The following is a 22,650-nucleotide window of genomic DNA, read 5'->3' as shown; positions in this document are numbered from 1 at the left end:
ATTTTTAGGCGTAATTTTATGAGCCCATGTTGCCAACAGGCATCTCACGCATTGGTAGCGCATGTCAGAAATTTGGCCACAGACAAACCATGGAGCCCCATCCACTTGCAATCCATATGGGAAATTTTGGGCAGGCACTGCAAGTGGTTAGGAAATTATGGTTACTCCCTACCTACAATTTTGGCATGCAGAGCCAGAGGGCAAAGCCTGACACTAGCAACATTGATTTGTAAAATTACCCTTTATAAGTCAACGTTGATGGAAAACTGAGCAATAACAGGCACAATATTAGGTTTGAAGTTTCAGCAGCAACCACATAGCAGGGAACGATACTTTCAGTATGTTCGTGGAATTTGCCGCCCAGATCCACATGTTAGAAATCAGTTAAAGAAAATCAAGAAAGGGGTTAATAGAGAAGGTAAAGTGCTCACAATAAAACTTTTTCTATCCGTAAAATTAAGTTTTTAAATGGTTTCATGGTTTTTGTCCACAGTAAATGCTAAAAATTCCAGCAAGTCCTCAACTCATTACTCAATTATTCTTAGTCAAAACTGTGGGCAGAAAATTCCTTTGTACCTAATAATGCTTCCGCTTTTTGTAATTATAAACTTGATTTATACTTGATGAGAAAACAATGAATTTGATTGGTTATTAGCAAAACAGAAGGCTGATTATTGATGTAAGGCTGTGGGAAGTTTCGATTTTCAGTCTTAAAGGGAAGTGACTAAGAGGAGAGCAGACCGAGCTGCATGAGACAGTAAACATATCAAAAAGGGAAAACCCAATCACTCCTTCAAGTTAAACTGTTCCAGTTGGACAAGAGAACACAGGTGCAAACTGACTAAAGGCAAAATGTAGGATTAATGTCAGGAAATTCTTCACACAAAATGATTAATGTGCAGAATCAGCTTCTGGACAGGTTAGTGGAAGCACCAACCCTGGAAACATTTAAGAAACAGTTAGATAGGGTGACTGCAGTTGGATGAGCTGGATGACCTTTCTCACCTAATCTATCTGGTAATCATAGGAAAATATCTCGAGGTGGCACCTGTATTTCAAGTATTTGGTAACATATCTGCAATTTCTGTGAAGAGAAGTCTAACGGTAACCAGAATGGAGTCTTTTGTTAATGAAAAGCACCTCAAGAAGTGTGACTGTCGGAATCTCAGATGTGCCTCGCTGGTAAAGCCAGCACTTGCTGCTCATCCCTAAGTGTCCTTGAGTGGGTGGTGGTGAGCTGCCTTCTTGAACTGCTGCAGTCCATGTGATTTAGGTACACTCACAATGCTGTTGGGAAGGTAGTTCCAGGATTTTATTCCAGGAACTTTGAAGGAACAATGATAAAGCTCCATGTCAACATCATGTGCGACTTGGAGGGGAACTTGCAGGTGTTGTTGCCCTTGTCTTTCTTGGTGGTAGAGGTTGCAGGTTTGTAAGGAGCTGTCAAAGGAGCCTTGATGAGTTGACTCAGTGCATCTTGTATATAGTGCACACTGCTGCCACTGTGTGTCATTGGTTCCAAAATATTTAAGTTGGTTGCTTTGTTCCGGATGGTGTCAAGCTTCTTGAGTGTTGTCAGAGTTGCACTCATCCAGGCAAGTGGGGATTATTCCATCACACTCCTGACTTGTGCCTTGTAGATGGTGGACAGGCTTTGGGGAGTCAGGAGATGAGTTACTTGTTGCATGATTCCTAGCCTCTGACCTGCTCTTGTAGCCATAGTATTTATAAGGCTAGCCCAACTCAGTTTCTAACCAATGGTATTTCCCATGATGTTGATAGTGGTAGAATCAGCAATGGTAATGCCGTTGGATGTCAAGGGATGATGGTTAGATTATCTCTTGTTGGAGGTGGTCACTGCCTGGCATTCGTGTGGCATGGGCGTTACTTTCCACTTTACAGCACAAGCCTGAACATTGTCCAGATCTTGCTGCGTTTGGGCACAGACTGCCTCAGTATCTGAGGAGTCATGAATGGTGCTGAACATTGTGCAATCATCTGTGATCATCTCCACTTCTGACCTTATGATGGAGGGAAAGTCATTGTTGAAGTAGCTGAAGGTGGTTGGGCTGAGAACAATACCCTGAGGAACTCCTGCAACGATGTCCCAGGACTGTGATGATTGACCTCTATCATCTTCCTTTGTGCTAGATGTGACTCCAACCAATGGAGAGTTTCCCCCGAATCCCATTGACTTTATTGATGCCAACTCGATGCTGGCTGCCTTGATGTGAAGGGAAATCACCTCCTCTCTTGAGTTCAGCTTTTTTGTCCATGTTTGGACCTAGGCTGTAATGAGGCCAGGACCTGACGCAGTAGATTGCAATTGATGCAATAGCTGGAAAGAAGAAAGAACTTGCATTCATGTAACGTCTTTCAATATTTCGTGGCCTCCAAAAGCACTCCGTAGGCAACTAATTTGTGCCTGTAGTTACTATTATTATGTATAGTAGCTTTAGAAACCAGTCATGCATTCTTCCCACATTTCCCACATTGTAGAATGCTAAAATCTGACCCTATCACACTGAAAAATTATTTGTAAAACAATAAAAATATTCCTATCCAGGCAAAGAAAGGAAAGCAGATAAAAATAGTTTATTTAAAAAGACATTTGGGAGCAATATAATATTTTCAGAAGATGATATGATCTTAGCAGAATGATTAAGACAGTAAATTGAGCAAAGTCAACAGAGAAATAATTCCCGCAAAGGTCTCAATCCAATACCTTCAGAATTCTGTAATGCTGTCAAATTATGTTCCTTGCCACAAGGGTTCTTTCCATCTCCTCCAGTTTTTCACTCCTGCTTCTCTGCTGAGGTCACAAACCGCTGGCAGTTCAACCAAGATATGTTATATGCAAGCAACATGAGAGTATGAGCAGAGAGCCAAGTCAAACCACTGGAGCCACACCAGATTATATCTCAGTTCATTCTTCCACTGGTGCTCCTGATGTTAAGGGATCTGCCGTCTTTTCTTTAATGGTTAGAATCCTCAGCTTCAGTAGTAGATTTGCATTGGGGAGGTTATTTGGAAGTTCCAAAGTGCAAATTTGTTTCTCACTATCAAATATTCCCATATGTTTGGAAGAACGCATACCAGTCTAACACCCATTCAAGCTAACCACAGAAGGAATAAAAATAAAAACAGTGCTCAACAAAGCCAGCTCTGCAGCTGATGGAGAAATCCAACTCTTAAACCAGCTCACAGCACCTGTGGAGGAAACAGTACTGTTGGTTAATGCCGCAAGATTTACCTCAAGAAAAATAACCTTTTTCAATTAAACAATTTGGGCAAATGAGCTTATTTCCTCCAGATTTGTACCTGCAAAACTATATTGATGCACCCAATAGAATGTAAGTTGCTTCATGAGTAGGAATAGCATGCAGCTACTGACCTGATTGCTGTATCCTATTCTTCCACTGACGCATGCTAAAAATCACAAACAGTATAAAACAGACGCCCTGTTACTGTGCTTGCTGCTGGGTGCTCAAATTAAAATGATAACTATTGGTGAGGTTCGCAACACAGTTATCTTGGGTAGCATTTTAACTGCCACTTTGAAGCCAATGTTTCAGTTAGAGTCCCTCTGTCCGCAAAAGAATGCTATACTCTTTGGGCCTCTTTAATATGCTGCCACTCGACTCTAAGGAGTGGGAAGGAGCAGTGGAAAAACCGTGTTGCCCTTGTAGGGCCTTCAATGCTCACGTAAATGTGGGGACTAGGATTCCTTAGGGCCTCAGGAAGAAGAGGGATCACTGGGACAGGGTAGGTCTAAACTTTCCTTGTGGAGCCTGGAGGGAATTTTTTCTGCTAGTGGAGATATAAGTAATTTTGCCCATTGCTTTTCATGACTTCTCTTACCCCATATCAGACTGATTTCAGATCAGAGCAAATAGGTTGTACAAAGGTAATTATCTACCTCAGTGAAAAAGAACTGTCACTGAGGAAATGACTACTGATTTTCTCACACTACAGGCCAAACAACCGATAAAGAGTAAACTGTGATAGCACAGGCAGATAACTTTGATTCTGACCCCAGCAACACAGCCACACTTAAGATTCTCAGATATTGAGGGAAAGAAAAAGTGCTTTGATCTTTCCTAAAAAGGCTCGGGCAAATCAATGTCTGGGACAAGAAAAACCTGATGAGGTCCAGTCTACTGGTCATCAAAGTCACATGATTTACTTGATCCATTTATGAAATACAGATAAGATGAATCATTTTCTGTTTTGCCACTTTAAAGCAAGAGAATGTGCAATGTTTAATGTCACAATAACTTTGTTCATGGATTTTCTGCAATTGGTAATGAAGCCAAAAATGACACTGTTCAGGCATGTATATATTGGCATTTATATAGGAAAGATTTCTCAAGAAAAGTTGAAATAAGTAGTTACGGAGTAAAGATTACCATCAGCGCAGCATGGATGAAACAGCATGCTCAACTTTCAATATCTCTACAACAAATTGACAGCAAATAGGAATAAAATTATAATTTGAATAGGGGAGGAAAGTGTAGACAAGTGCTGAATTAAAACTGAGTACTTCCCAACAGGTGGGAAGGTGAACAGAAAGACAGTCATCCTGGCTTCCCCTTGGTGTCTTCAGATACAGGAACAGTTCAGTAATCCCTCCTCTTAGACTGGGAAATTGTCTAGAAAGGTAGATTTTTTTTTAAAGTCAGAGTATCGAGGGAGAATGATGTGGTAGCTGTTCTAAAATCAATTATTGTACTTGAAGCCCCATTCCTGCTCTGATTCCACCTGCTGCCATTTCCCTGCAACCTTTACAGGGACTGTCTAGTGGCCTGCCTGAATCAGACTGAGCCTCATTAAACCATTAAGAAAGGTGAGTTTAGTGCCCATTTACCTATATCCTGTTGTGCAAATCACCCCACGTAACTCTTGCCTTGTCATGATTATTCCATTACATCACTTCTTGCAACTGCTTACCTCATATATGCATCCATCTTCTCCTTCAATGCACTCCCTCAGATCCCCATCTATCTATTCACCACTCTCACCCACCCTCAATCTTATGTAATTTGATGCCACTTCATGATCACCACCCTCCCAATTACATTGCATTCATCAGATGAGCACATGCCATTATAGTCAATTGTAGGTCTACTTTTTCCCCCTTTATTGAAGAGAGCATAGAACACCATGCAGGGAGTGAGAACCATAAATAGCTCCCTACAGATCTCACAGCTCACAACTATCAAGGTGGAAATGCTGGAGATCAGCGGTGGCTTGGCATTCCTGGCCATGGAGATGGAAACATTCCAGCTCACTGGTGACAAAATTAAATACCATCAAAGCACAAGGCATACGACATCAGCAAATGAAATGTGATCATCATCACTATGATAAATTGCAAGATTGTCACTACTAATTCACATATGTTTTCTCCACTTGGGCCTGCATGTCTTCTTCAGCAGTCGATGGTCCTCACGGACGATGAATCCTCAGAGGAATTGATCCTTCCAAAGGTGCACAATCATAGTACTCATTTTTACCATGCACCAGTACAGACTCTTATAATTAGGTGCATCCAGCAAGGCAGATAGTTGGGTTTTCTGGTGATTCACACTACACAAGTGAGGAAGAGCAGAAAATTATGGCAAGGACAGCTGTGGAGCTATTGTGTCAGAGCACACAGTACTCTCCGTGCTCTGCTTAGCTGTATTCCAGAGACCCACAATAAAAAGAATAATCATTGATTGGCAGTAGAAAACCTGTGATGTACTATTTAACCTTCCAAACACTGTTCACAAATACAGAGAGAATAAAGATGTCCACCTCAAGCATGAGTGAGTTGGTGTCGTAGTGCATTGTGCAGATGTCTTCTTCCATGGATAAAATGGTTCACATCAATCAATCAAATGGATCCTTGATCATGGCCATGCTAACTCTGGAGGCCAACATCTCTGATGTGTTATATAGGTTGACTGGTACATTAGCCTTAGCCTTACAGCACCTGACAGATCTGCACCTAGCTGCTTTCCAGTGGCTTGCCCTTAAGAGGGATGATACAAAATGGGACATGAAAGTGAGGAATCCACTCCAAGCTCTCCCACTTCTTACCCGTTTCCCTCCTCCCCTCAATCTGTACCTGACATGCTGCTTCTCACCCAAAGACCAAGTCTGCTCTTGTACAAATGCAAGTGGGACAGTCATTGACTGTGCTAGCATTGAATTCAAAACTCGAGGCCATCAGCCAAGAGCATCTCAGGAGATAGAGCAGGGAATCTAAGCTCTGCTGAAGCCACAGGGGTTGCACCATATAATAGGAAAAGGAAGAGTAAAGCTTTGTTGCACAAGAGTTTGCACATGGGTGTATGAGAAAATGTTATTTTATGAAATTTCTGTTTTTAGTAGAATCACATCAATTTTATTACTTTCTGCTACTTTCCCACCTTGAATATTCTTCGTCGCCTATTCAGTTGCTTATTGATAAATGGGGAGATATACATTGACAGGGAACAAAGTGGGGGGTGAGCATGAGTGGTTGCTTGATATTGGATTTCTTTTTGCCAGTGGGATTGCCAGGAGGTTAACAATGCTCAGATTTTTCATGAGATTGCTTCCATATCGAATGCAGAAACAGATGTTTTAAACGTTATTAAATCTAACTGTTGAAATCCATGCATTCAAACCTAGGGCTTGGTGTTTTCTGTAGCTATAACCGTGGGAATAGACTACATTGAATTATTGGACTAAACAAAATGTATAATCGTCTTCCAAAAAATTTATCACAACTGTAAAAAAGGAAAAGACCTATTTCCCATCGGAAAACACTGATGAATATGAAAAGCTCCTCCTGTCAAAGATAGTATTAAATCTTCAAAAAGGAAACAACAAAGATTTTGCAGGGAAAAGTTTCTGAAAAATGCCTAAATATCTCGGGCTGGATTTTTGTGTGGGAGACAGATATTGTGAAAGTTCCCGACTCTGTATACCCGTCTCCGTTAAGGAGACCCCTGCCCGCCACATTTTTGTTTTGTGGAGGTGGGGGCAGTATAGTGTTAGACCTGTTACCTCTGGAGGCAGACCTGAAACAGCAATAGAGGCAGGCAAATGGTGAGCCTGGCAGGCTGAAACATCCACCCCCATTCTCTGGCATTTTGGCCCAGTTGTGATGAATGTCAGGTCCTCAACCCTCACCACCTCCCATTCTCCATCCAACCCACATACCCCCCCATAGCCCCTCCATGCCCCATGCTCTCTCCTCTGCTCTCTGCATGTCCCTTCATATATTCCACATTCCCCTCCATGGCCTCTCATATCCCCATGCTCCTTCCATACCCCTCATACATCCTCCATACACACTTCCCCAGTATCCACTATGTACAGAACCAATGAGACATGGGCAAGTCTGCCAAGTCTTTGAAATGATCCTTAAACTGACATAATAAGCAGAGGCTTTGAAAATATTCTTTGAAAAATACGATTCAGCTTAAAACCTCTTTAAATTGTCAATCCACCATAGTCATTGATACTATCAATGTCAGATGGTATTATTCACTTCAGATCGCTTAATATTTTGTAAACAAACACACGTTGAAAAAAAACCTTCAAAGGAACAGCAGCTTATTACAAGGTAATAAAAACATAAATAAAACGGAACTTTGCCTCCTGTCTGTATAAACATTACTTGCTGACATCTTGGAGCTACTCAGGCATTCATAATGAGGCTACCTGTTGAGTCTGTTTTTGTTGATATCGCTGCCTGGTTGAGCTTTGAGAATGGCTAATGCACTTAGCTTCATATCCCTCCATAGCTTTGCTATACTCCGATTGAGTAACTGTTGCCAATTTTCCATCCCAGAACATAATTTCCCTTTTCTGACTCAGAACTTTCTTTCTTTCTTTCCCAATCTTCCCTCAGTTACCCCTACAAAACTTCACTTCCCTGTCTTCAGAGGTTAAAAAAAAAATCTCTTTGACTATGCTTTCAATTTGCCACCATGTTTCTTGTTTGCCTATATTGGTGTCCAACTTTCTGTAGAGTCATTGAGTCACTTACAGAACAGAAGGGAGGCATTCCATCCATCAAGTGTATGCCAGCTCTCTGCAGAGTGGTCCAGTCAGTCCCAATCCTTGCAGCCTTGCGAGTTTATTGCCTTCAAGTTCCCATCCAATTTCCTTTTGAACTCATTGATTAGTTCTGCTTCCACCACTCTCGAGGGTAGCGAGTTCAAGGTCATTATCCTCCTCATATTCTCTGAGCATCTCTTGCCTTCGAACTTAAATCTGTGTCCCCTAGTCTTTGTGCCATCAGCTAATAAGAACGGTTTTGCCTTGTTTTAACTTATCTAAAGCTATCATAATCTTATACAGCTCCATGAAATCTCCCCTCAATCTCCCTAGCTCCAAAGAGAACAGCTCCAGCTTTTCCAACCTAACCTTGTAATTAAAATCCCGGATCCATGGAATCGTTCTGCTAAATCTCCTCTACACTCTCTCAAGGATCCTCACATCATTCCTGAAGTGTGTTGGCCAGAACAGGATGCAGTATTCTAGTTGGGGTTAACCAGAAGTCAATAAAGATTCAGCATAGTTTCCCTGCTTTTGTAGTCATTACCTCTTTTTATGAAGCCCAAGATCCAATGTGCTTTCCCAATAGGTCATGCAACCTTCAAAGATCAATACACATGCACATCACAGGTTCCTCTCGCCATTAAATTTATTTTGCCTCCCCCTATCCCTTCTTCCAAAATGCACCATCTCACACATCTCTATATTAGATTCCATTTGCCACTTGCCTGCCCATTCTACCAGCCTATCTAAGTTCTAGGAACATAGGAGCAGGAGTAGGCCATATAACCCCTCAAACCCCTCCGCAATTCAACTAGATTATGGCTGATCTTCTACTTCAACACCATCTTCCCGCACTATCCCTGCATCCCTTGATATCATTGGTATTTAGAAATCTATCAACCTCTGTTTTGAACATACTCAACGACTGAGGTCCTCTGGGGTAGAGGATGCCCAAGATTCACTACCCTCTGACTGAAGAAATTCCTCCTCACCTTGGGTCTAAATGGCCTTCCTCTTACTCTGAGACTGTCACCTGGCTCTAGAATCCCCAACCAGGGGAAGCGTCCTTCCTGTATCTACCCTGTCGAGACCTGTAAGAATTTTGTATGCTTCAGTGAGGTCACCTTTCATTCTTCTAAACCCCGGAATTACAGACCCAATTTCCTCAATCTCCTCTCATAGGACAATCCTGTTGCAGGTGATTTCAGGTCATCCTCACTGCTTGCCACTCTTCCAAGTTTGGTATCATCGGCAAATTGTAAAATGTTATTCTGTATTCCAAGATCCAAGTCATTAATATACAGAAAAAACAGCAGGTATTTGTTCTTTTACAGTAGGAAATATTTGTTATTTTTGATGTAACATCCAGCAAGGGCAAAGGAGTAAAAAAAACAGGGAAATCTTGCTACAAATGTAAGGGTGTTGGTGAGACTGCACCAAGTGTGCTGTGCACAGTTTTGGTCTCCTTACTTTAGGAGGGGTATACTCGCAATGGAAGCAGGTCAGAGAAGGTTCACTATGCTGATTTCTGGGATGAAGGCATTGCCTTGTGTGGAAAGGCTGAGCAGGTTGAACCTAAAGTTTAGAAGAATGAGAAGTGATTTTATCGAAACATATAATGCTCTGAGGGGGCTTGACAGGGTAGATGTTGAGAGGATGTTTCTCCTTGTGGGGAATCTAGAACAAGGTGACATAAATTAAAAATAAGTGGTCTCTCATTTAAGATATAGATAAGGAGGAATTTCTTCTCTCACGAGGTCATTAGTCTTTGGAATTCTCTTCTACAGAGGGCAATTGAGGCTGGGTCATTGAATTTATTCAAGGCTGAGTTAGACAATTTTTTTACCTATAAAGGAGTCAAGGATTATGGGGCCAGGCAGCAAAGTGGAGTTAAGGCCACAATCAGATCAGCTATGACCTTCTGGAATGGCGGAGCAGTCTCAGTGGGTCAAATAGTTGACTCATGCTCCTATTTCTTACGATCTTATGATCCTACAACATGAGTACACTGTCAGAATACTCCTGCAACTTCATCTGAGTATCAGGTCGCTAGCTTATTTCTATTTTGTATTCAATTTATTTTATTATGTATTTTCTTTTATGTCTGCCAACATGCATATTCTTTGAACAAAACATTGAGCAAGCGATCGCTCTCTTCAAGTAGATAACAGGAAATGCACCATAGCAGAGAAATGTAATATACTGTCTGAATTCCTTCCCAAGGAGAAGTGGCTGCCATCTATTTTACAACCCTCGGTTATGGTTCTTTATAGTAGCAGCTATTTACTGCTATTAAAAACCCATCTCTAAAATTGGTATAAGAGACTCCTAAGTGCTGTCTCCAGTGTTTGCATCTATGTAAACAGCATTGGCGTAAAATCTGAAAATAAAATTGGCATGAAAACATGACCACTGCAAAAATCGTCCTGTTCCTATTTATTCATGTTGTGAAGTGGTTTCATTATGCCTTACAAATATAGAGCATCCTTCATAATTGAGGAACCTATTGGAATCAGAGAAAAAGTTTCAGCAAAGAATTATGAGGGATGTTTTCCACTTTTGGAAATGTAGTTACTTTTACCAGTGTTTTATTAATTTAACCGCACCAAGAGTGCAATTTACTTTAATTTTCCACTGGCTGAGTTTGTCCTCTAGGAATTTGTTAGCGTAACTAATAAGGGAGGAGTTGCCTCCAATACTGTTTATTTCATTCCACTCAAGTAGCTTATTTAAAGAATAAGTATGAATATTAATCCAGCTCAGGAGAGCAGGAAATTAAGCAAAGCAGCAAATTTGTTGTCCAGAGTTTAGAGCCCAGACAGTTGAAAGCCTGGTTACCAATGGTGGGGCAATGGGAGTTGGGAATGTGTAAGGGGTCAAATTTGGAGAAACACTGAGTTTTTGGAGGGCTGTAGGCCTGGAAGAAGCTATAGCGATAGGATGAACTGGGAGGGATTTAACAATGAGAATCCTTAAGGCTTCCAATGTTCCATGACAGAGCATGAATTTTACAGTTGAACAGCAATCAGGGCTTTTCAATGTTTACTGCTAACTTTTGAAAATGCGCCTGAGCCAAGTGCCGTTAGATGATCAATTATTATGGAGCTGCAAATTCCAAAAGCTTGCTGCTGGTAGTCTGGTGATTTGGTGGGAGGATAATGATGGCAGTTTGCTGTTGTGGTTGTGGTGATTAGCCCATAATAGCATTAGCAGTTCCAGACAGATCTCTCCACGAAATGGCAAAAGTGAACCATTTAACAACAGCCTCAAAATTAATGTTGAAGAAATAGTCTTCCAAATGACTCCAGCTGAATGGGGTAACCTAATAGGTACTTACCAAAAATGCAAACTACTTACGATGTCAGAAATCTGAAATGTAAACACATCTATTTCCAATTGTCACCTAATCATTTTAATTTTCTCCAGTTGAAAACTGTTGAATCTCTGAAGGCTCCTTAACTAGTAATCGCAGGTTTTGCAAGGTAAATCACGGAATCATACAGTTGTTATAGCTCATTGCGTCCCATTGTGTCTGCACCAGCTCTCCACAAAAGCAATTCTCTTAGTACCATTTTCCTGCCTTTCCCTGGTAACCCTGCACATTCTTCCTTTTCAGATAACACCTATAATTCCCTTTTAAAAGTTTTGATTGAACCTGCCTCCACCACACTCTTATGCAGTTCATTCCAGACCTTAACTATTTGCTGTGTGAAGAAATTTTTCCTTATATTGCTTTTGCTTCTTTTTGCCAATTACTTTAAGCCTGTGCCTTCTTGTTCTCGATCCTATCAGGAGTGGGAACAGCTTTTTCTTATCTACTTTGTCCAGACCCCTCGCAATTTTGAGTACCTCTATCGAATCTCCTCTTAGCCTTCTTTTCTCCAAGGAAAACAGTCCCATCTTTTCCAAAACAAAAACAGAATTACCTGGAAAAACTCAGCAGGTCTGGCAGCATCGGCGGAGAAGAAAAGAGTTGACGTTTCGAGTCCTCATGACCCGCCGATTATCCTGCCGATGCTGCCAGACCTGCTGAGTTTTTCCAGGTAATTCTGTTTTTGTTTTGTATTTCCAGCATCCGCAGTTTTTTGTTTTTAACCCATCTTTTCCAATCTCTCTTCATAACTAATACTGGTTGTATCAATCACTGGTCTCTTTTTTTTGAGGTAAATGTTTGGAAACCAAGAGACAGAATTTTACAGTCGACATGCAGGGGTGGGCCCGACATGCTATCTGAAAAATTCAGGCCATGAAGTAGCACAGAAAAGGAAAAATAATTTACATTATCTCACAGCTTTAATACCTGTCGCTAACATCAAACAAATTCCCCTCCCTACACATGCATGAGATCAGGGACACCACAGGCATAAACCCCATAGCTTTTCACTCCTTGGAACATAATGAAATGATGATTCTCTTTGATCTTAATAAGAAAATAAAATTGCAACAGATAGAGCTGTAGAAACCATCACATATAGGCTATAGGCCAGAATTTTCCATTCCCATTGGCATTGGCTGTGAGCGGACAATGTAGCAAGAAGGCCAAAAATCAGTTTTACACCATTGTGAAGCTGGTTTGCGATCGTCTGCTCAGCCTGTCAATGGTGGGGCTCGTTTCCCGCCGTCCAACATCAGGAACTTAATTTTAATGCATTTACATCTCATCATTCCCCCACACCAAATTTACCTCCAGCGTCAGCGTGATTTCAGAACAGCATGATTTACGACTGCTGTCAAAAGGTATGACCTGGCGAGCTGAACTTCGAAGGGAACTTGGAGGTGAGTGCGCACAACCTTGCACAGCACTCACGAGGAAGGTCCGCAGGACATAAAGGAAGAGGATTCGCGCATTCAGTGGGGGCACAGGCTTTTTCCTGGCTGGGTTTCAGTGCGGTACCGGGGACAAGGGCTCCAGTACGGGTATGGTGGGAGTGGTCAAGGGAGAGGTGGTGGGGGGGGGCAAGGCAGCATAGACTGTTGGAAGTACACAAGAACATGCCGGGGTGGGAGGGGATGGGGGTGTGTGAGGAGGGTGAGGGAAGTGTCCGTGCACTTGGAAAAGTTTGTCAAAAGTGAGCATTCTTCCGCAGCTGAGACTGTTTAGCAGCAGCTCCATTGACAGGCTTGGAGTCGGGCCTCTGAATCTTCTCTGCCCACTCAAACAACGCAAAAGCATGAATGTGCCACCAAATGCTCCAGAACTTTTCACCTTTGGGCGCAGACTGAAATTTAATTTGCATTTAGGGGGCTGCAGAAGAATTGGACGGCAAGTTGAAGAATCCTGGTGTGAAAGGTGGCCATGGCGCAGTCACTGGTGGAGGCGCTCAGAGCCCCTTGCAATGTCTTTATTCATGTTTGGACCAGTATCCCTCATGGTTCAAGGTAACAGCACAGCCTTGCAGTGCGGGTAATCGAGTGGCCAAAGTTGCCACCAATCGGTGAAGTGGAGCCGAGTGGAGGTGGGTGAGACTTCGGACAGCCATGAAACACACTACACTCTGGCCATTCAAGTGATGACCAGCACTCTTCTGCATGCATGAAGGGGCCTTCAGACTTACCCAAGAGAGGTCCGTAGGACACATATACTAACCCACGTATCTCTCTCTTTGATCCTGCAGGAGCAGAACATCATGGCCATGGAGCCCAGTGATTTAGTGGTAAGCCTCACGGCTTACAGGGAGCAGAGAAGAAGGAGAAGAGAGTGGCCGAGGTGTCTGGCTCGGCAAAGGGAGGAGCACCTCCATTAAGATGAAGGGACGGCAGGGCCTGCTGTGCATGCAGCTGAAGATCCACAGTGAGCCGTCACTCGTAGATGCCTCGCTAGACTCAGGGTCTATAGACGACGCTTGTCATTCCTACAGATGACTGAGAACCAGTGTGGCCGAAGACCACACATGTCTTGGGAACTGATCGGTCACATATGCCACCTGCTGCAGGATTTGGCGCCATGGGATTTTGAAGGCATCCGCTGCCACTGGCTGTGAAAGTGACCGTGGTGCTTAATTTCTACGCCAGTGGCTACTTCCAGGGTTCCACAGGTGATCTGTGTGGGATCTTGCAAGCTGCCACCCACAACTGCATCCAGGAGGTTACGCACGCCACCTTTACAAAGGCACAGACTTTGTGCGTTTCAACTGGGGTCAGGCAAGCCAGGAAGCAAGTGTGTTGGGATTTGCAGCGATCTCTGTTTTCCCACAAGTACAGGGTGTCTTCAGCTGCACTCATGTGGCGCTGCAACAGGGAGAGGAGCTGGCTGTGGAGGAAATGGAAGAGCCGCACATCTCCTCCAATGAGGAGGACGTCGAAGGGAATGATGATGATGAGGTCCTTGAAGGCGAGGATTCCAGCGAAGAGGCCATCGCATAAGCCAGACAAGGCAGTCATGCTCAGGAAGCTCTACTAGCTGCAAGATTCATGGAGGATGATGAGGTGATGCAGTGAGGACAGTCCTGACATCCTCACCTTGCATTTGTGAACATTTGACTCCTGTGTGGCTGATGGCAGCACACATACCCTCAGTGCTCAGGCTCATGTCGTGGAGATGCACCGGAGGCCTTGATAGTCACTTGATTCCAGGAGGATGATGATGGCGTCCAGTGTGGATACTCCATAGATCTTCACATTGTCTCTTGAACGTTTGAGTCCTGTGTGGCTGAGGGCAGCTCGCTTGTGCTCTGTGATCAGGGTCATATCATGGAGATGCAGCAATAAAACTTTTAAATGCACCTAATACTTTGTCAGCCTTCAGCATTTGACCCCTCCAGGAACACAGCATCATCGGACACAAATACTGAAGAAATTGAGGGGGGGCCCAGCCCCACCTCAAAGATTCTGAGTGCAATGATGGAACTCTGTTGTTATAGAGCTGACCTTCCAGGCAACCTTTTGTTAGGTGGACACATTTAACTTTATTTATAAGACAGCAGCAGCAACTACATGCGTGCATCAAGCTCCATAACTAAAGACAAACTCTCTCCTAGGGGTTCCCCGCGCTTCTAACTGATAGGTTTACACAGGTTATGTGATCTTAAAACACAGGATTATTCTTAAAGCTACAGTCCTACGTTTATCCAAACTATAATTACTACATCTGCCATGCTTAGCCATGACAGTCTGGCAGCAATCACAATCGCTGAAACATTAGTGATGCACGCACTGATTTTTACCAGTGATTGTGAAGCCAGACCATCACTTTGCTCTGTGTATTACACATTACACAGGGAAAAGGCTCTGGACTGAGGCACCTGCCTTTATCTTGTGCAAGAACCAAGGTTTCACATCTGACTGACACAAACACTACTCATTAGAACACGGAGCCATAGACAAGGGGACATTCTTGGGAGTTTATTTACAGTAGTGAACATTATACACCAGTGATTAATACCTGTGCCCAGGCTGTGCAACTATATCTTCTTTACCTTCCTAACCCTGCCGCTATGTCTTGGTGCTCCCCCAACATCCACAGTGGAGGTGGAGGCCGATGGCTGCGCCCTGTCTCTGATGACTTTGGCAGGCGTCCTCTGAGGGCTGAGACCTGGAGGGCCCCGGCCTGCTTTGGGTACCCTGCTGTAGGCCAGGTGCACTCTCCTCGGCCCTGTGGAGCTAGAGATAACGGGATCATAGGAAGGGGGGATTTGGATCGGACAGACTTTCTGGAGTCACCAGGGTGGATGGCCCTGGGATGTCGAGATGCTGATCTTCCACCCTATGGGTGCCCCCACGGCCTGTGGATGACTCCTGGAGGAGAAGGGGAAGCTGGATTGAGATCAAGCTGCCCCACACCTCACTTGCGTTGACACTATTGGAGGCCAACTATGGCATCAGCGATGGAGTTCAGCTCCCGTGGCAGTGCAGGACCAATGTCCTGGACCAAGATCTCCATGGCAACTGCCAGCCTGCCAGCTTTGACCTCGGTGCACCAGCATGATGGCACAAACACCTCAGACTTAAGGTGGACGGACTCCTCCATCGCCCCTTGCAATCTGAGAAGTGCACTAGACAACCTTTCCTGATGTTCCCGTGATTGCCTTTGCAGCTTCAATAGCTGATTGAGGACCGATTCCAGAGACTCATCATCTGACTTGAACTCAGCAGATTCCATGCCTCCAGCAGTCCTCCGAGTGCCGGCGACCTCTGATGTCCCTGACTCCACCTGCTTTGGAATAGATTGTGTGGTGCGCTCACCAGATTGTGATATCATGGCTGCTGTACATCTAAGTCCCACCGAGATGTGTGCCGCTGCGCTGGTGGAGGGTGTGGGTGAGAGCCGTGATGGGTCTTCAATGGTGCTGCCCTCCAAGGTGCTCTCAGCGCTGGAGTAGGCGTCAAGTTTGCCTGAAGGTGATGCGGCAGATGTGTCTAAGAGGGAAAGTGGAGATCATTCGTGTTTGGCAGCCACATTACACACAGAACAGTGTTCAGATTAGCGTTGACATAGTGATGATCTAGTGCAAGATCCTCACGTGGGTCGCCGACCTCACCATTGACCCAGGAATGGTCCACATCTTCTCCAGCCAGCTCCAACACGCAACTCTCAAATGGAGTGAGGACCTTGGTGTCCGGCACTTCACCCTCAGTCTGGGACCTCTCCCATTGATTGTGCACGATCTTGCCTTGTATAAAGACAGATGGAGAGCATGTGAGCAAGGCACATGCCAGGCCAAATGAAAAGGATGCCAGGCATGCATGTGTGCTGAGTGGAGCCATGGATAGGATGAGGAGGCAGTCTCCAGAAGAGATGAGGCCAGATGGAGATGTGAGGGTGTGCTTGAGAGAGTGGGTGGTGATGTTCCTTGAGCTGGCAGTGAGTGAGATGCCAGTGAATGTGTGACAGGCTTGTGAGTGGGTTAGTTTAGAGTGATGAGATGCTTGACTTACCCTGGCAGCAGAGATGAGATCATTCATTCATTTCTTGCAGTGGATGGCTTATGTCTTGTGTGCAGTGTTAGCACTGACCGCCGCTGCCACCGCTTCCCAAGCCGGAATAGTGGGATGATGAGCCTCTTGCGGCCGAATTTGGAGTAGAGAACATTGCGTCGGGACTCTATGGCATCCAAAAAGTGTTCCAGGGATATGTCACTGAATTGGGGGGGGGGCTGCACTCTTCTTGGCTTTTGAGGCCATGTCTTCACTGGAGCAATCCTGGACTGTAAGCACTGAGAAGTGTGTGTGCAGTTGCAGTTTAAATACGTTGCCCGGAGTGAGGAAGCAGCAAAGTTACCATAAGGTGGGCAAATTGGAGGCCACCCACCAGCAAGATGTCGTGTTTCCCACGACTGCACAATTTATGAGGTGAGAAGGGGACCATATGGTGTGAAGATCCACCATTGCAGCTCACGGATAAAATGATGTTTTTCTTGCCTGCTACTGAACTGGGACGATTCCGCTAATGAGCTTTAGTATGCAATTCGCTCTTTCTGATGAACCAAAACACTTTCAACGAGAACAGTCACCTTTTAATTAGAATTACCTGGAAAAACTCAGCAGGTCTGGCAGCGTCGGCAGAGAAGAAAAGAGTTGACCTTTCGAGTCCTCATGACCCTTCGACAGAACTAGGTGATCATTCACCTAGTTCTGTCGAAGTGTCATGAGGACTCGAAACGTCAACTCTTTTCTTCTCCGCCGACGCTGCCAGACCTGCTGAGTTTTTCCAGGTAATTCTGTTTTTGTTTTGGATTTCCAGCATCCGCAGTTTTTGTTTTTACCTTTTAATTACATTATCTAGAAACAGAAGCGTAATCCCAGCGATTTCAAGATGTATGAAATGCCACTATTAGATTTAATCAGATGTGGCTAATCGTTATTGTAGAAGATCAAATGGTTCCATTAAAACTGTTGCTAACCTTTATTTGAAGTAAGGCAGGACAACTGATAAAAAAAAAAACCATTATCTAAAGCAAAGATGCTTGGATTTTGTTGATCATTACAAACAAATTACTCTTACCAAAAATGGAGCCTTGAGCTTTTAATGAAATAGCTGCCCTAATGGTGAGCCAATATTGAAAACAACTAAGCAGCTAATGTCAGACCATTAACAAATGGTGCAATAAAGCAGTTTGTTTGTTTGGAAAGGGTGTGTTTTTACTCCCAAGTCTTCTGGAGAAGCTTTAGGAATGTGTGATGGTAGCCACTCCATGCTTTATCTCTCCATAAGGCACCCCAGCATCATCTGAGTGACAGAGTTTAAACAAATACTTGCAAGTGTCCCATTTGTTATTATACATGAGACAGGTGGACTGAAATGCATTGTAGTATAAAATTTATTTGAGAATAAAAAGTGACACACGAGAAATGTTTCAAACTTATCGTACCAGCTCCTTTAAGTCATTTCAGTAATTAAAATTGCTGCTGCCTATTCAAAACAACAATTATAAAGGACTACTCAAGTAACATACCACATTAGTAAACTATTACATCAATTTGGGATATAAAGTATTCTAAATTGGTCAATTGAACTTTATGTCCAACTACAACAAAGAGTCTATTTGTTTAGGAATCTTTAAGATCATGAATATTTTTAACTGTATCGTGCAGGTACAGGATATCACTCACCTTTTTTAAAGTTCACATTTGTGGCACTATTTTAGCAATAATGCTCCAAACATTATACATTAACTGGTATAAAACGGTGGTTAGGCCACAGCTAGAGTATTGCGTGCAGTTCTGGCATCTGCATTATAGGAAGGATGTGATTGCACTCGAGAGAGTGCAGAGGAGATTTACCAGGATGTTGCCTGGGCTGGAGAGTTTTAGTTATGAGGAGAGATTGGATAGACTGGGGTTGTTTTCCCCGGAGCAGAGGAGATTGAGGTGTATAAAATTATGAGGGGCATAGGGTAGACAGGGAGGAACTTTACCCCTTGGTGGAGGGATCAATAACCAGGGGCCATAGATTTAAGGTAAGGGGCAGGAGGTTTAGAGGGGGTGTGAGGAAGAATTTTTTCACCCAGAGGGTCGTGGGAATCTGGAACTCACTGCCTGAAAGGGTGGTAGAAGCACGTACCCTCATAACATCTTTAGATATGCACGTGCGATGCCATGGCATACAAGGCTATGGACCTAGTGCTGGAAAATAAGAATGGAATAGTTAGGTACTTGTTTGACCGGTGCAGCCTCAATGGGCTGAAGGGCCTTTTTCTGTGCTGTGGACTTCTATGACTATTCATGCACTGCAATATTTCCTGGATTTCGGGTGTGAGCGCTTGGAGTGATTTGCTGTTTAAAATTATGCCCAAATTTTGTGTCACCAATCTACCACTTTGCCCAATATCTACCAAAATAAATGCATCTTTATGGTAATTTGTGCTACGGTTCCATGGCTACATACAGATGTATCAAATTTGGCAGGCAGTCTAACCATTACCAATCTATGTCAGCTGCTTCTTCTGTCTGTCTAGCAGGCCACCTCCAAGGTGTCAGGGTGTCTTGCAGAGTATTTTTGCAGGGAAGGATGGGGGGGGGGAAAGGATCTGATTACTTTAGTGCCTAATGGATTTGAAATTCCTGAAAGTGCAACTCACTGATTTTTTTTTTCAATGAGTATCAGATTGTGATTTAATAACGCAAATTTCAGGGATTTGATGTGCAGATTTATCTGACTGCTAATCTGTAGTATTTAATACACTCTGTCGCAATAAATAAGAAGCTGCTACTTCATCTTTTCCTACTATTAATTCTCCCTTATCCCATCATAGTGAGCGAGCAGTGAAAAACACAGGATAATTCCGTCAACGTAATGTGCTGTATTAGACATGTTTCAATCAGACAATAAAAGTATGGAGAGTCTGAAATATTCCAGTAATGATATTCATTTTTATTCTTTATTGCATAATGTAAATGTGCATTTTCAAATTTAATTATGTATTCGAACAATTCTTGGCAGTCTATTTGAATTCAGTAATGATCGTTTGAACTTTAGCTTTTAATACTCCGGGTGGAATTCTCCCATCTGGGACTAAGTCCCGTAGCGGGAGCAGGGACAGGGAGTTAACCCCTGTGACGGAGGGCAACAGGAAATTCCGCAGTATCTTCCATCCCTGGCCTCATTAATTATGCAGCCAGGGGTCTTGCAACATCTTCTGTGGCAGGGCAGGCTGGATGGTGTGTGGCCCGCAATCATTCCCAGGCACCCTTTTTATAAGGCAGCTGGGCATCCACAATGCATGAACACCAGGATGTCTGGAAGGGTAGCTGAGGGGCCAGCGTCTAAGTTTAGTGATGCCTCCCTGCGCGTCCTCCTGATTCACGTGGAGGGCCGGAGGAATATATTTTTCCCAGCTGATGAGAGGAGGAGGCCAAGCAGGGTAAGTCTCATCAGATTGTCGCATAAACCACAAGGAGACCAAAATGTCAGGGCATATGGGCCTCAGTGGCAACAGCATAGTCATGTCTCACAGCCTCGCTGCATTGCATCCACTCTGTGGTGGAGTGACTATTGTGCCTCCTTCACCCTTCAACAGACTTGGAACGCTGCATGGAAGTTGGGGGGGGAGGGGAGAAATGACCTTAGGCGCAAAGGGAACCAGCAACCACTGCAAATCAGATGCCTGTCTGAGCCTTCTCATTGTGGATAGGCTCAGGGCTCTGGAGGGAGCTGGTCCACAACCCTTCTGCGTAATTCGCACCTGTGGTGATCAGACACACAAAAGTGAGCTATCTTACAAGGGAAAGTATGATAAATGAACCAAATTGCAATGTTCCAATGCATGCAGTATACAACTCTTCTCAAACCCATGATAACAGGGTGAGATCAATCATAGCCGCAGAAGATAGGAGGAGGCACCCATATCTGAGATGTCTCATTGAATTTGAGGAGAGGACACCTGAGCTCACAAGAGTGGGATGCGACTGTACCATTGGCGATGGGGAGCTCAGACTTGGGTGTCCACCTAGTAAGGGTTCATCCATTCTATGGAAACCTGAGGGCCAAATGTGCCTCATGTTGGAGACAGCTGATGCAGTCACTTGCACTCTCCTCTCTCACTAACGGGTGCCTCCAGGAAGAGGTGAAGCACTGAGCAGGAGGACTCCTTGTCAGGCCTCAGCACCGGCACCAGTCCAGAGAGGAGCCAGGCGAGAGCAGAAGACGAGACCTACACACGCACAGAGGCATCACATCAGACACCTGCACCCTCCAGGCTCAGGAACACACACCTCGGTGGATATTAGTGCTTGTTTGGGAAGGGTGTCACAATCTGGAGGTCACCGCATGGACACGTGACTGCAGCACGAGGAGGCAGGTTCAACCGAGCTCCCCGGCACTCAGAGGACCATTGGGGAAGAGGGATCTGTGAGGTCTGAGTCAGATAGTGAGCCTCTGGAATCAGCCTTCCAACACATGATGGACAGTCAGCAAGATACAGGGGGTCATCAGGCAGAGTTGTTGGAAGCCTTCAACAGAGTGGCATATGAGTCAGAGGTGTCCGTCTACCTGCTCTCTGATGAAGTATCGCCCACATGTGTGCACATTGAGGCCTCCATGGGGAGGATGGCGGACACCATGGAGACCCTGCTCTAGCAGAATACCTAATTACTGTCGGAAATGCGCGCAGACCTACAGTCTATTGCGGCACCCGCAGTGTCAATGAGAGAGGATGACTGGCACCTCAACCTCCTGTCAGGTGTTCTTTGTCTCAAGGAGTCAGGCTGGGGCCCCCAAAGGGAGGAGGGTCAGCACCTGGATGCCCCCGAGTCATCCACTCAGGACTCTCAGAGATTGTTCATACCCTCCCAACCCCCTTTGTGTGTGACCCCCCTTCAAACTCATTCTGTCACCGCAGAGGGAGCAGCTGGCCCACAGGAGAACAGCCAAAGGAAGCCAGGGTCCACCAAACTTTGGCTCTCCAGAGGACAACCACCAAAATCATCAAATGCAATAGGGCAAATGAGTCAGCAGGCTGACTCCAGCCCTGCCGCAGATGTCAGGGCAGCACCTAGAAGAAGTGGTAGGTCTGGAAAAATCGAGAAACTTTGATCACAACTGGTTGCATGGACGATCACAATAATTCTCACAACTTAAACGTCTGCAAATATATTCACTTTCACTGCATAATGTCTGCTGTTTTCTTTCAGCATCCTTCTAAAGGCTTTGAGAGGGCCCCCCAATCGCACCCCACCCCCCCCAAGCAGCTTTCCTGCACGCAACCGACCACACAAGTGAATCTACAGGGAGAAGGGTCTGCGGCAGGGCCTGTCAGAGCCTCGTGCAAGCACTCGCCTGTGCACGCTGAACCTGTGTCATCCAACACGAGGCTCCGCTCACTTTCTATTTGACCAGCATGGTTATTGTCACTTACTTCATGAGCTTGTACACCATTTCCCCTCCCCCAGTCACCCATGACCTTTCCCCATTTTCATGGACACCCTGGTATCATCTTCAACCTCCCCACTATTACCCTCCAGCCCGAAACTTTATCCCTCCAAAATGTCCAGGTGAACGTGCACGTTCCATTCCTTTCAGAGTGTCCCACCCCTGTTCACACTGGCTGCCCCAGCCTCCTTCTGCCCACCCCACCGTGTCCATGTCAATCTCTGTGTTCTCGATGACAACCCTCACCTCCCCTTCACCCGAGACCGTCGCATCCTCGCCCTCCCACCCTACTGGCTCCCTCCGCT

Source organism: Carcharodon carcharias, chromosome 5 (assembly GCF_017639515.1).
Source record: "Carcharodon carcharias isolate sCarCar2 chromosome 5, sCarCar2.pri, whole genome shotgun sequence".
NCBI classification, from domain to species: Eukaryota; Metazoa; Chordata; class Chondrichthyes; order Lamniformes; family Lamnidae; genus Carcharodon; species Carcharodon carcharias.
The sequence above is the reverse complement of the archived record's forward strand: the minus strand, read 5'-3'. Positions refer to the sequence as shown.